The sequence below is a fragment of the Ambystoma mexicanum genome, chromosome 14 (genome assembly GCF_040938575.1).
Source record: "Ambystoma mexicanum isolate Mex_15411 chromosome 14, UKY_AmexF1_1, whole genome shotgun sequence".
Lineage (NCBI taxonomy): Eukaryota > Metazoa > Chordata > Amphibia > Caudata > Ambystomatidae > Ambystoma > Ambystoma mexicanum.
In genome coordinates, this window is record NC_090940.1 from 364,622,405 (window position 1) to 364,635,802 (window position 13,398).

Here is a 13,398-nt window from a genome sequence, read left to right on the forward strand (position 1 = left end):
GGCTACTATTCGCATAAGGGGCACTTCTACCAAGTGATCCAGGGTCCTAGCACCCGCCCTCCCAGGGATAGTGCAGAAGACTGCACATGGCATAGTTTTGAATTGTAAATCTTCTCCTGGGTGGAACTGACTCAAAAGAACACGAATTGTGTGAACTATCAGTGACCTCGAACACCTTGGAGTATGGCTTCTTTGATTCCTGACATGACCTCCACGTTCAGTGAGTGGCCTCATTCTAATTTCTTGATATGTGGTTCGTTGCTGGGTGCAGGCAAAACAAAAGATAACTCACATGCAGCAACCATTTTGAAGAAATGTGCGTGTGTGATTGTATTTTGCTTATTTACTTCGAATTATTGCTTGCAATTCCCTGATATAGCGAGTGATTATAGGTTGGAATATTCCATCTTGTTGTGCTGCCCTGGTAGCTTCCTGAATATAGCAGGTTAAGTGACCACTCTACATATGGCAGTGTAGACATATACGTCGGATCACTCAAAGCCTGTTGTTTGGCCAATGTCACAGAATTGGCTGGCGATGGGCAGTATCATAACCTTGCACATCTGCTATACTTCTGACTGCAGAGAATATTGGTTCCTCTATAACAGCCTAGGGACGTCATTTAGGGGTCGCCAGAGGTCGCAACTGCGACCTCTGAGGTCTCCCTTGCGACCTCTGTGGTCTCCTTTACGACCTCTAAAAAAATATATATATATATATTTTTTTTTTATGCAAGCTCCTGGGCTGTGGCCAGCACCATGTGGCTCTTTAGTTCTGCAATGGCTGGCTTTCTTGTTCAGGCCCCTTAGAAAAAAGAAGAAAAATAAGAACAGGAGTGCCACAAGTCTAACACTTTCAGCACTGACCCTAAATAAGAAAGAATAGGAATGCCAAATAATGTGTCTTTCTGGAATTCTATACAATAATTGCTAAACTCACTAAAGGTTTATTTCAGGCACACTTCAGGGGGTGAGTCACTGATTTAGTCTGTTCTTAAACCCCTCAACTCAGCCTTTCATCTTTCTGAGTTAGATATATGAGTACCAACACATGTTGGGTGATAGTGGGTGTATATTTTTTTCCATATAAAGTGCTCAAGCGTAAGTGCTATATAATAACACATCATTATCATTTGGTCATGGACGTCTGCTTGCATTCACGGTAATTTGGTAATATGGGCCTATACACACTGATCTTAATGATACATATGCCGATCCATTCTTGTATGAAATGTACATCACATTATAACCATATTTTTCGTAGTGTACAATGCTATGTGATGCCACTTCCTGTTTTGTCAACAGGTGAAAGGTCGTAATCCATCGCTTCCCGCGATATCACTTCGGGGTGGGGTCAAATGACATCACTTCCTGTGATGTCATCAGGCGGTCAAAGGTTGTCTGATGTCACTTCCGCTACCCTTGGCATTTTGGTGAAACGACGTCCCTGTAACAGACTCTGTCACCCGTTGCCAATCAATGTCATCTACAGTCACAGTCTGCATCAGTTTCCTATTCGTATAACGCCCTGTACTGTATACAGTCTTGTATGAATTTTCAATAGGTTGAAATACTTTGGATGTTCTAGTTTCCGGTCAGATCTTATTTGTTGCCAAACCTTTGACCTCTGCGTCTAATGTGATCTAAAGTTTAGCTTTTGCGCGCTTCTATTATTATATTTCCACAGTGTTTTGCAGCCCCAGTGCATGCGATTCACATTTCTATATGTAATGTTATTTAAATTAAGGTAGCGCTTTGCAGCTATTACACCATTCGCCTAAGAGCATTGTACTGACATCCTTCTTGTTTTTTAAATTCAGCTATTGCATTGCAAATTCGCTAGTGATGTTCCTCCCGTGTGTGTTGCCATTGGCCTTTAATCCCTATTGCTCAATATGCGCATGCATTATATTCCATTGGATGATCCATTTTTTTTTACATTTGGTGGTTAAGCAATTCCTCTTCTGTAAACATGTTGTAATTGTGTGCTTGGGTCTAAGAATTATAATTAAAATTGCTGCTAATGAGCCAAGAGTTAGTACAATTAATTACCTTCAGTGATATGGCATAACATAATGTCTCCAGTATGCTTATTAGTATCGCACCAGCACGTTGTGTATTGCGACAAGTGTGACATAGAGTTGACATATGCCAGTGAAAAATGTGCAACATAGATGTGTTTCCTTGTATTCCACAGGAAGATATTGTGTTGGCAGTGATACCAGTCTAACTCTCGCGCCTCTTGAACTCTGAAAGGCTCTGGACCTCTGCAATAGTAAATTATGTTATTTTGGGCTGTGTGATTCAGATTGGAGCGGTCCTATCACAGGGGGAAGCAAATAATCCCAGTAAAGCAGGAACAGAAGAAAAGGGCACGCTCTTTCCAGTCCACAAGACATGAAGAAATAAGTGCCCGTTCAGCTAATCCCTCAGAGACCCACTTGTCAAAAACAAATGGTACCAAAAGGTCTGGCTAGTTAAGGAGTAAAAATGGAAATGAGACACGTTCTTCAAAACACAGATCCTCTGGGCACAGCTCCAACAATTCACCTCAGACACATGAGGAAAAATAGATGCCTCTCTTTGAACCTTTAGTGCTTACACGCGGCGTTTAAGAGAGCTCTGTCTGCCGACCCCGAACACGCCAGCGCAAAGGACTGCTGTAGGAACCACATTAAAACTAGATTCCGTCAAACATTTTCCCCAGACAGGTAAAGTGCAAGCTTTTTAAGCGACTCTGTGAACTAATCCTCTTCCGCAACACAGGTGACCCTGTCCCTCTACTGCACAACATATGAATTATTTTAAAGTATCATTTGTGTTCGCAAAGGCTCTCTTTTTCCAACGTTTATAAACTCAGCGCAACAGAATTTTCTCAAATGTTTACTGCACATTCAGACAATGTTGTTGTTGGTATGCCAGAACGTCATGTGGAGATGTTGGAAACAGGAGCACGTTTGTTGTATCCCTCGTACCTATCCGTTTAATTTGGGATGCCCAAGGATGGCCATTTCAGAGTACATGGAGGCGTGGAAGAACAGCCAGGATGGAAACAATCATTCGAATTGGAAGATTCCATTAACAACGCAATTAACACAATAGAATAAAACTAAAACAAAATGCAGATACAAATGTCAGTGCATTCATACAGCTCTAAGTCATCTTTCAAAAGCAGCTTAAAAAAAAAACCTTAAAGGAATGGTTCGGTCAGAAATATTATTGTCCCTATGGTTCGGCCATGGGCTTTTAACCATAATTCGATCCATCAAACATTTCATATGCACCTTACCTGAGTTTTTGTCTCATGAACACAAGCAAAATCAGGCAGCAGGGCGCGGCCATCTTGTGATAATCTTATCACTTGCTGCATCGCCCTGGGTGACCTGCGTTTGCGGCACTAAATCATATCCCCCGCCCCTGAGCCTGACATCACCAAATCATTTATATTCTCTGACTCTCTCTGTGAAGTTGCTGGGCAGCGTGGCCAAACGCGCCCAGTCATCACCTACGCGACTAAACGCGGAACCCGGAAAACAACACACATCGTCTCACAGCGCGACGCGTCACAATTGGGAATATGAAACTGTACTTTAAAAGGAAACAACAAGACTTTACAATTGGTAAAGTACATTTATTTCACATTAAATGTTTCAATATCATTCGGCATCTGACCAAATCAATTAAATTTGAACTTTCTTTCTTTGCTCTCGTTTCATAAATTCGCAAATGTTTATCGTGAGTCATGCGCTGTTCCTTTTGGGTACACAGGGTGTTCATTTTGGGTAAACAAAGCACTTCGGTCGCACAGTGAATTGCAAGGCTGGTGCTTCAACTTGGCACTAGACCACCGTAAAGGTTGTTATGTTGCTCCTAATCGCAGTTACCGCGTACGGACATATTGGACCTTGTCTGTCCCAAAATACGGTCAAATAGATCCAGTGATTGACATGTAGCTGCAGCTGGCGGTTGAAGAAGCCTTCGGTCGGGGTCTGGAATAGATGACAATCGCAAACGGCACGATGTACCTGTTTGCAAAAGATAAAAATCGAAAAGTGTCTCAGTAGCCGATCTTTATTACAATTAATCATTTCCTTTATTAGCGCAGAGGTGACACAATGTGAACTGAGAGAATACAATGTGGAATATGAAAGTACTGTGCTATTTGCTTCCGAGGATAGTGCGAATGAGAATGTTGAGCTCTAAATGTAATGCGTAAACTGGGGCAAGATTTTGAGGTGCAAAAACAATGTAATGATTTATTAGCGTAGAGCCAGGGAGAAACGCGTGGTGGACTATATGCGTCTCGGTGCTGGCCTGCCCATGTGCCCGGTAGATAGCCCTGCACACAAAGGTTGTACTAGCACTTCATTGCAATATGCCAAACAGAACGAACAAGTACAATGTCACCCAGCAGTAATGGTCAGCTATTAGTATTTCGATTAGCTCTGGTATGAAATCGTCTAAAGAGAAACTTACATTATATTTGGCATTTCCATTCCCTAAGCGTAATGCAGACTATAATGCAGACTCATCCGTTCGTGTCAACGTTTTCTCATAAACTGAACATATATGTAAGTAGGTGCAGTTTTGGAATGGGCAACCTTATCATATCATACGTTATTATACCCCCTTCAATTCAATCCCTTTCGGAATGGTCCCTGCCTCTCAAGGTCAAAAAACTATGGAACCTTATACTGTGCGTGGGACGCATGGGCCTCCCAGCTCCCAAGCAAAACTTCAAAGCTGGTGACCTTCACTCAAAATGAACATACATTCTAACTTTGCAACATCCTGTGTCAATGCATCCATGAGAACATGAATTTTGAAGCACAGGCACAGAAAATTGGGGGCTATCACTGCTCATTGTTCGTGTCGCTGCTCAGATGTAGGTGAAATTTGCCAATGACAGAATTCCCCCTATTCCCAAATTATAGTCAGTGTAACACAAAAACTGAGTCAAAATGTGTCTAATAATAGGGCCACCTCTGCTTATCTCATGGCCTCCTACCCCATGGCATGTTTTCACAGTCAGTACTTCTTGCGTCCCTAGAATGTTTTGTGGCCTAGGTCTAATCCCTTTTGTAGGCTCAGCAGTTATTCAGCTTTTTGCAGAACTTTATTGGATTTCAACTGCCAAAACCCAAATATTCTTACACACTGTTACCCATTGGTCATTAACATGAAAAATTAAGGTCCCACAGTATCTCAACTAAACTGAAATGTGAAAGCAATTGTAATAATTGTAATATATTTTTAAGAAAAGAACTGAGAGGATAGATTTCAAAAGACAAAATGCATACTTTATTTGTACAGTTTATAGAAACATTTTTTGCAAAAATAAAAACAGACGGTAATCCTTTCAACCGGGATTTGAATGATTTAACAAGCTCTGCTTTGGGTGGACATGGCACGCTGGCAATATTTTGTGGCAATGTATGTGTGCTCTTTACAGATTTGTGTTCGATTCCATGAGTATGCATCTCGACGGCATTAACAATAAGATCTTTCACAAAATCAAATTCCATTTTCTCATATACTGGTTTGACAACCCATTTTTTGCTTCTTTTCGTAAAGGCCATAGTGTAGCGAAGCATCCCTAAGTTTCCTGCAGTCCTAGATTGTTACCGGCCCACATTCTCGTTATGCGCTAATACCACAAGTAAAGTCCGACATTTCATCCCCTGGATGCCAAAATGCAATCTCTTTGGCCTGTACTTTAGGCACATATTGTGGAACACCTCCAAATCTCCTGTGTGACAGAATTCTGTGAGTCCCTTAAGATCTCTTGATAGAGTTTTATCAAACACAATCTTCTCAAGGGCTTTGTGTGGAGTTGAAAATGGGATCAACCACTTCTTCTTCCGTGCCTGCTCTGGGGACAAAGGGCCATGTTCACATTGGTGGAAATGTTGGTTTTCTGTCCAGTGGTGAACGTTGGAACAGTGGTACATTAGTGACCGCCATTTATCCAGTAGAATTTCCAAAGACCCATCACATGTTTTTGAGCTCCACCAAAGATGGTTGCTGAAAGACTGGGACCATTGCGAAATACCTTCCACACCTTTTTTATTCCCTGCAGCCGAGATTTTTTTATTGATTGATTTGGCAACATGCCATACATCAAATTGATGTTTAATATTTGGATACTGCTCTCTCATTGTCTTGGCTATTGAAACGTGTCTGTCCATGGCTATGAGGTTGATTTGCATTCCCCTCAATTGTAGATCTTCCAGTGATTTTATAAAAGCAAGTTTCTCCATGGCCACCGAGGATTTACATTGGGACACCTGCATGACCACCGAACTCACAATTTTCTTACTTTTCATGTCCTGAAGATGGTAGGTGCAGTACTTAGCAGAAAATCTGGGGCTGTCACACTGTCCGTCGCCGGCTAGCCTGAACCGTTTGTCGGGGAATGTACTTTGAATAGCCAATTGTTCAATTCTCCAAGCATCACTAATGGCAGGGAATAGATAATCACGTTGGTATTTGTAGTATTCTGTTTTAGAAATGAAGTGGAGTCCCACAAACTGAAAGAAACTGGATAACTTCATGAAACTGGAGCCACTGAAAAGTGAAGCTGCTGCACACAGTAGATTGCCAGCTGGCAGTTTCCCCAGCATCGGTTGAGCGGACCATGAAAATGCTTTATGTGACTTTTCACAGGTGGCATGTATTTTGAGGTTACTGCCTTGTGTTAGACGAGTCACGCTAAACAATGGCTTTCCACATACTCTCCCTCCCACTGAATGCACACATTTCAGCATCTGTATAATCTCCATCAAGCTGCTGTCGAATACTATGTATTTGGCCTCTTTTATCTTACTGTCATCTGGCAACTGTGGTTTCGGAGTGAACCGTTGTGGACATATCAGCCAAACCGGACATACTATAGTCGATATCTTTGTCTGTTTCGTCGGTCAATAGTGTTGATGCTTCAGTTTCTGTCATTTCAACATCTGTTACTTGACGATGGATAGGAGAAAAGATCAATGTGGACTGTTTTTTGGGGGGCATTTTTTTGACGGGTGTAGATTGTGCCAAGTGCTCATCTAATAATGTTAAACTATCATCTATAAATTCAATTTCATCTTCCTCTGGCGGAGCGGGTGCATTGTAACAATAGTCCAAGAACACTTTGCTGGAATCGCCGGTCTTATTAAATTGATTTTCTGGCCATTGGACATAGGCATCTCGAGTGTGAACACAACGCACCTCAATGAATAGTTCCTCCATGGTGAAAACAGTTTGGCAAGCAGCATCTGTCATTTGTATCACTGTCTGTGTTTGCATAGTCCGTACTCCATCGGGCATCTACAGGACAGATAGTTAAAGGGATGTTCAGTGTAAATTCAACATACTCTAACATCAGTAAACTGGCACACCGACTCAGATACACGTTCCTCTGGTTCAATATACGTATATTGTATACATCCCTACAAAAAATGGTATCCATTTAAAATAAGTCATTGGCATTACACAACTAATTAGACCGAATTTCTTTCATTCGATGGTACTGTCAGTGCGCATACCTCTGGGTCCAGATCAACTGTAAGGTCTGGTTCCGGAACAACCACAATGGATAATGTAATTGTAGAGGACGCTGCAGCATCTCCTTGAAACACAGTACTCGCATTAGTAGGGACGAAAAGATTGGAAATGGGACACACTATTTGGAAAGACAACAAAGGTACATATCAATAGTGAAGTAGGAATGAAACATTGTGTAAAACAATCACACGATATGAAAATATGATCAGATTATCTCATCCTATTGAGCTATGAAGACCCATACCTCTGACACAGGATCTACTACGAGAGATGTTCGGATTGTAGTGTACGCTTCAGCATCTCCCTGAAACACAGTACTTGCATTAGTAAGGTCGAAAATATTGGAAACAAACACAATTTGGACATCAACAGTAAAGTAGTAAAGAAACATTGTGTAATGCAATGATATGTTGCGAAAATATGATCACATTATCTAGAATTCCGTGCATAAAACCAATCAGGAACAGAATAGCTAGGTAACATTACCTGCTACGTGCTTGAAGTGGTTGATGACTCCAGGCAAGACATGGATGTTGAATCTTGTTCCTTCATATTCGGTGGATAGTCATGGAGTGGTAAAGGGAAAGTATTATTCGATTTAGAAATTCCAACATTACAAAATGGCATGTAAGGAGACTGAATACGAGAAAATTACACTTATTGAAATGCATAATATAGCATAGTTATACATCCCCATAAATCATTTTTCTATGTGGGTGCTACAAAACAAGGACTGATATTTAGCAAAAAAGTAATTATTTCAACAGCTATTCAATCACATAAATATGGAAAGTACTATAAGTGGCATTTACACTGAAAATACAGGTGTAAAGCTAAATCTGGAAGAGTGACTCACCTGTGGCGGCATTTTCAAGAGTAAAGTCGGAATAGCGTTAGTCAGATGCGGTATCGATGACCCCTCTTGTCCTCCAAGACTTGTTTGACTCTACTTTCAAGGTCTTCCGGTGGATATCCGCAACGTCTGACCCATTCTCTTATTCGATCAACAGTCTTAGGGAATACATGCATTGTAATGCCTTCGGATTTGTCATGGGTCTTCGAAGGGCAACCGAAAATAGAACATGCAGTAATTGTTGTCAATTTTGCAAAATAAAGGTCAACATTATTAAAACAATATTTTGCATAAGCATGTGAGAAAGAATGAATTGGACCAGACATTGTTCATTGTACACTTTCTTTTGGACACCACAGCAAAACCAGTGCAGCGTGTGCGGCTGTTTTATAGGATACATTTCACAAACGATTCATTGATGTGTTGAAAATCAGAACATGTTACTCGTCCCTTGAATGTTCTATCATGCACGAAAAGGAAACATGCTTATACTATAGACCCGGTCCGCGAAGGATGCAATACGATGCGAATTGCCACTGATTAAAAATTGATATGTCGATAACATAACAAAAGAAACTCAAGTCAATAGCAATGATAAAATGAACATAGCAGTATGGAGTTGGATACTTTGGAATAGATATAAATTTACAAATGAAGGAGATATGATTATGATACATGCCCTTACCTTGACCAACAAACAGTTGGATTCAGCAAGCAGAGTAATTAGTGGCAGGAGAGCAGGGAGATGTTCACAGGTAGCACACTGACAACTTCACTCGAAGCGGTCACAGAGTAGCACGTTCACGAGTTGACTTGCTGTGCTCAAAGATGTTCTCATGGTAAATATCCAGTGGTTTATAAAGAATAACAAAAAGGGGTGTGTTTGTGAATGAATGACGTGTATATGTCGTGGTATTATGTGGATTGCTGGGGCACGGTCTGATTCAGGGGAGGCCTGCCTGGAGACACGGGGTCTAAGGAGGCCATGTGAGCAATGGTCCCTGGGCGTAGGATACCTTTTGAAGTGTACATGTTGTTTGACACCTTGGCCGTTCGCGCCCCTGACAGCACCCCATGGCAGCGCACATCCACTGGTGTGAACTGCCTTTGATATTGGAGATTTGGAGATTTGGGGCCTGACGGTATTTTATTATCGCCGAAAAATAACTTAGCAATAATCACTCTTTGTATTCAGATTTGGCCATGTGCAACAATAATACAGTGGACATGCATTATTTCAGCACCCCAGGCATGCATATTTGGTATACGTGGTTGGTGGTATTTTGGTGAGCATAATTCCCTTGTTTTATTTGTGGCCCCAATGTCCAGAATCCCTTATCTTTGCTTAGATTTTTCGTGCAATCACTAGAGAGACCTCAGGCCTACATTTCAGGAATACCACATTTTCAGTGTTAGTGTTAGTGTGCCACCATGGGCAATCTCACTGACTTATTTACGACAGAGAGCTATATGTGGTAATTTCCACTACCTTATATACGGTAGGGAACTATGTCCAGAGAGTCTCTCTTCCCGTTGGCTCATGTACCTCCAACGAGCTATGCTACAATCACTCACAACTGTTCATACTGAATCTGATCATGCAAAATGACAATTGCACTGTTTAAAAATCTCCCCACATCATCAGCACTGTATTGGTAAATATTAAACACACCACCCGTCTGCTTTCAAATATTTTTCTGTATTATAAAAGTTGCATTTAAACACGATCTCATTCTTTACAGAAATAAATAAAACAGCACATTAACAGCATTGTCTGTAATACACTGAAAAAAAAAAAACTGGCAGAGAACAGAACATAATTTGCAACATTAACGTGTGATTAAGGCACCGGAATCTCTTTTCCTACTCTGACTGAACATTCTCGTCTCGTACACACTTAGCTCCCACACTTATGTAATTACCTTATCTGTTCAGTCAAGTTTTCTTTAGCTGTTCTCTTTCTGAATGTGGCTCCCTTGAAGATTAACCCCAGTAAAAAGGAACGCCTGCCTTCTCAAACCGGGGTCATTGCCTGAAATTCTCAGCTTTTGCAGATAGGAATGCTCCAACCAGGAAAAGGTCTTCCTCCCAGCTCTGCCAAATCTTGACTGCCCTTCTCTCTCCTCCAACTCCCCCCAGCAAACTCTGATCACTCCCTCTAGCATGATACTTGCTATGACGCTGCTCCAATCAGAATCAATCATGCCATCTCCTCCTTCTCTACACAATGGCTCATTTTTATAGTAATACTTTGTAACCAACTGATTTCCTGTTCTTTCGAGCTCTTTTGCTTCCTGTAATTATGTGGACAGGGCAGCAGAGAAAAAAAAAATGGATGTGCGTTTAAAAGTTCACTTTCAGAATAGGCCTAATTCTGCAGTGGAGACACATTTTTATTAGTGGATTATGTTTCATTAGTCAGGTTAGTTATAAGTAATGTTAGTTATTATTTTCAAATGTGTCTCTCGCACCATAGGCATTTCAGGTGAAAAATAGTGTGCATTTTTGAATGTGCACGTGTGCTTTTAACTGTAAAAATAGATTTGCATCTTATATGTTAAAATCGTTTTTGACTGAATAGCCTGTCTTTTCTTGTTAATCTGGTAACACATATAGCAATGCACCATAGGCATTTGGTGCTGCATCAAAAAAAATTGCTACCTGTGCAGTAGTGCTGTACTCTGTGCTGTAACACGCCAAATATCCTTACAGACCGACTGCAGTGAAGTCTGGCAGCTCGGTAACGCATTGCAGCTGTGGATCGCCTTGCGATATGTAGGACAAGCATCCAGAGTTTTCTTGGCAGCATCAGTTCTCCACCTCGGTTGGCATTAGCACGCACTGATTGCAGGTACACCAGGTGGAAATACCGTCCATGCGACTAGGCCCAGGCTCTTCATCTGTTGAAACATCTGCCCAACTGTTGTCCAAATCCCCATTGTCTACAGAGCTTGCTCTTTACAGTAATTCCTCCTCGGAATACTCAGGCTCGTACAGGTAGGGCATTATTGTTGCCATTGTGTGGTAAAGAAATGAAAATAATGTATAGCGGTCGTACTGGTATCTGTTCACATGGACTACAAGCAACGAAGGTAGCTGACCAGAGCACAGAAACGAGTCACAGAATACTCAAAGAAATACAGCGAGAGGAATGGAAAATAAAATCTGCTGTTGTGTGTTGTGAAACGCTCTGTTTATACTTGTCGAGGAAAGAGGCTTCCTGCCATTTCCATGGCGACACGTCATTAACTGAGGCACAGAGAATGTTGACACGAGACGTGCTTTGGCATTGTGAAATGGGCGGTACGCGTCTAGTGCTGTCAGGCTCAGGAGCGGGGGATATTATTTAGTGCTGCAAACGCAGGTCACCCAGTGCGATGCGGCAAGAGATAGGATTAGCACAAAATGGCCACGCCCTGCTGCCTGATTTTGTTTGTGTTCAAGAGACGAAACCTCAGGTAAGGTGCATAGGAAATGTTTGTACGATCGATCGAATTATGATTATAAGCACATGGCCGACCCACGGAGACAATAATATTTTTTGACTGAACCAGTCCTTTAAAACGTATTTCAGTGGATTTCATAAAAAGGAAAATACATCTGAGGCGACACAGAATGATGAGACTGACCAAGTGGTGCCCTAGTGATTGCTATAAACTGTTATTGTAAGAAAATGATAACTTAACTAACCCTAAATCTAAAAGGCTTTCCCTACCTAAACTAAAAAAAAACTGGGGCAAGTGTCAGGAGGTCTGGAAATGTGAAAAAAGGCACCGTCCTGTTTAGGGCCCCTACTCGATTCCTATCACTACAATAATCAAAGTTCAAAAAGAACACAGGCTTCCTCCAATACAGGAGAATGACCCCCTTCCCCTAGATGCAAAGTCTTTCCACAACTGATAGTTCATAAAAGTGCAAACAAAGTGTTGGCTTACAAAATTATATAGGATTTCCAAGGGGCTAGGAGAATGACTCCCTTCTCCAAGCTGATTCCCCAACGTTTGGTGTAGACTTTAACTCGGCTGGTATTTCTCTAGACGAGGTTCCAAACAGTTTACATTTCTTATTTATCTTGGCTGGTCCAAATTGGGTCCTTTTGACTGATCAGTATCACACTCTTGTGGAACTGCCTTGGGATCTGCAACAAAGTGGTTCATGACTTTCATCTACTGTTCAGTCAAAATAATGACGCAGCAGGTAAAGACAGCTGAGCCACGACAAGGGCAATGATTCTTTATTTTGATGTGACAGTGACTGTAGCCACCAGTTACATACTCTTCGCATGGACGGGTGTCAACCAATAGCAGTATAGAGGTGTTCCTCAAAAGCCTTTCATTGGTTTGAACTTTTGGGCTCTGTGTAGAGAATAATAGGGTACGCGCAAAAAGACCTTCCCTTTTCTTCAGTGATTTTCAGGATGTTGCACATGCTGAACATTGCTCCCAAAAGGAGAGCATACATTCTGTTCTCATCAGCAGGCTCTTTCGAGAACTTTGCCTGCTCTTTCATTCTTCAAGTAGATAACCCTGTTAGTACGGTTTCATGGAGGTTTTTTTCGGAAGAACTTCTGCTAGAATTATTCCTGTTGCTAAGGTGTGTGTTTCTGCTGTTTAATTTACAGTTTGTTATCCTTGTCTGTTTCCTGATGTAACAAAGACTTCATTTTCAGATCATCTTCAGCTCCCGACTTTTCCAGCTCCTGTTACCTGTTTCTTTAGCCAGGAAAAATTCAGTAGATCTGCTGCCGACATGAGCGATGATATCAGTTTCACGTGGACTGATAACCATCTTGACAGTATTTCTCTTATGTATAAAAATGTTGCCAATATTCTACATGCACTCCATTTTACCGCAGCTTCTTTGTCAAAGATGTAAGCACTGACCTGGTTGGCGATGCCAAGCACTGCTGATGTATGTGCAGATAGCCCAAAAGACTCTCGAGACTCCAATTGATACGGAAGTCTGTAGAACCCTCTGGGATGCCTGCTAGGGAAA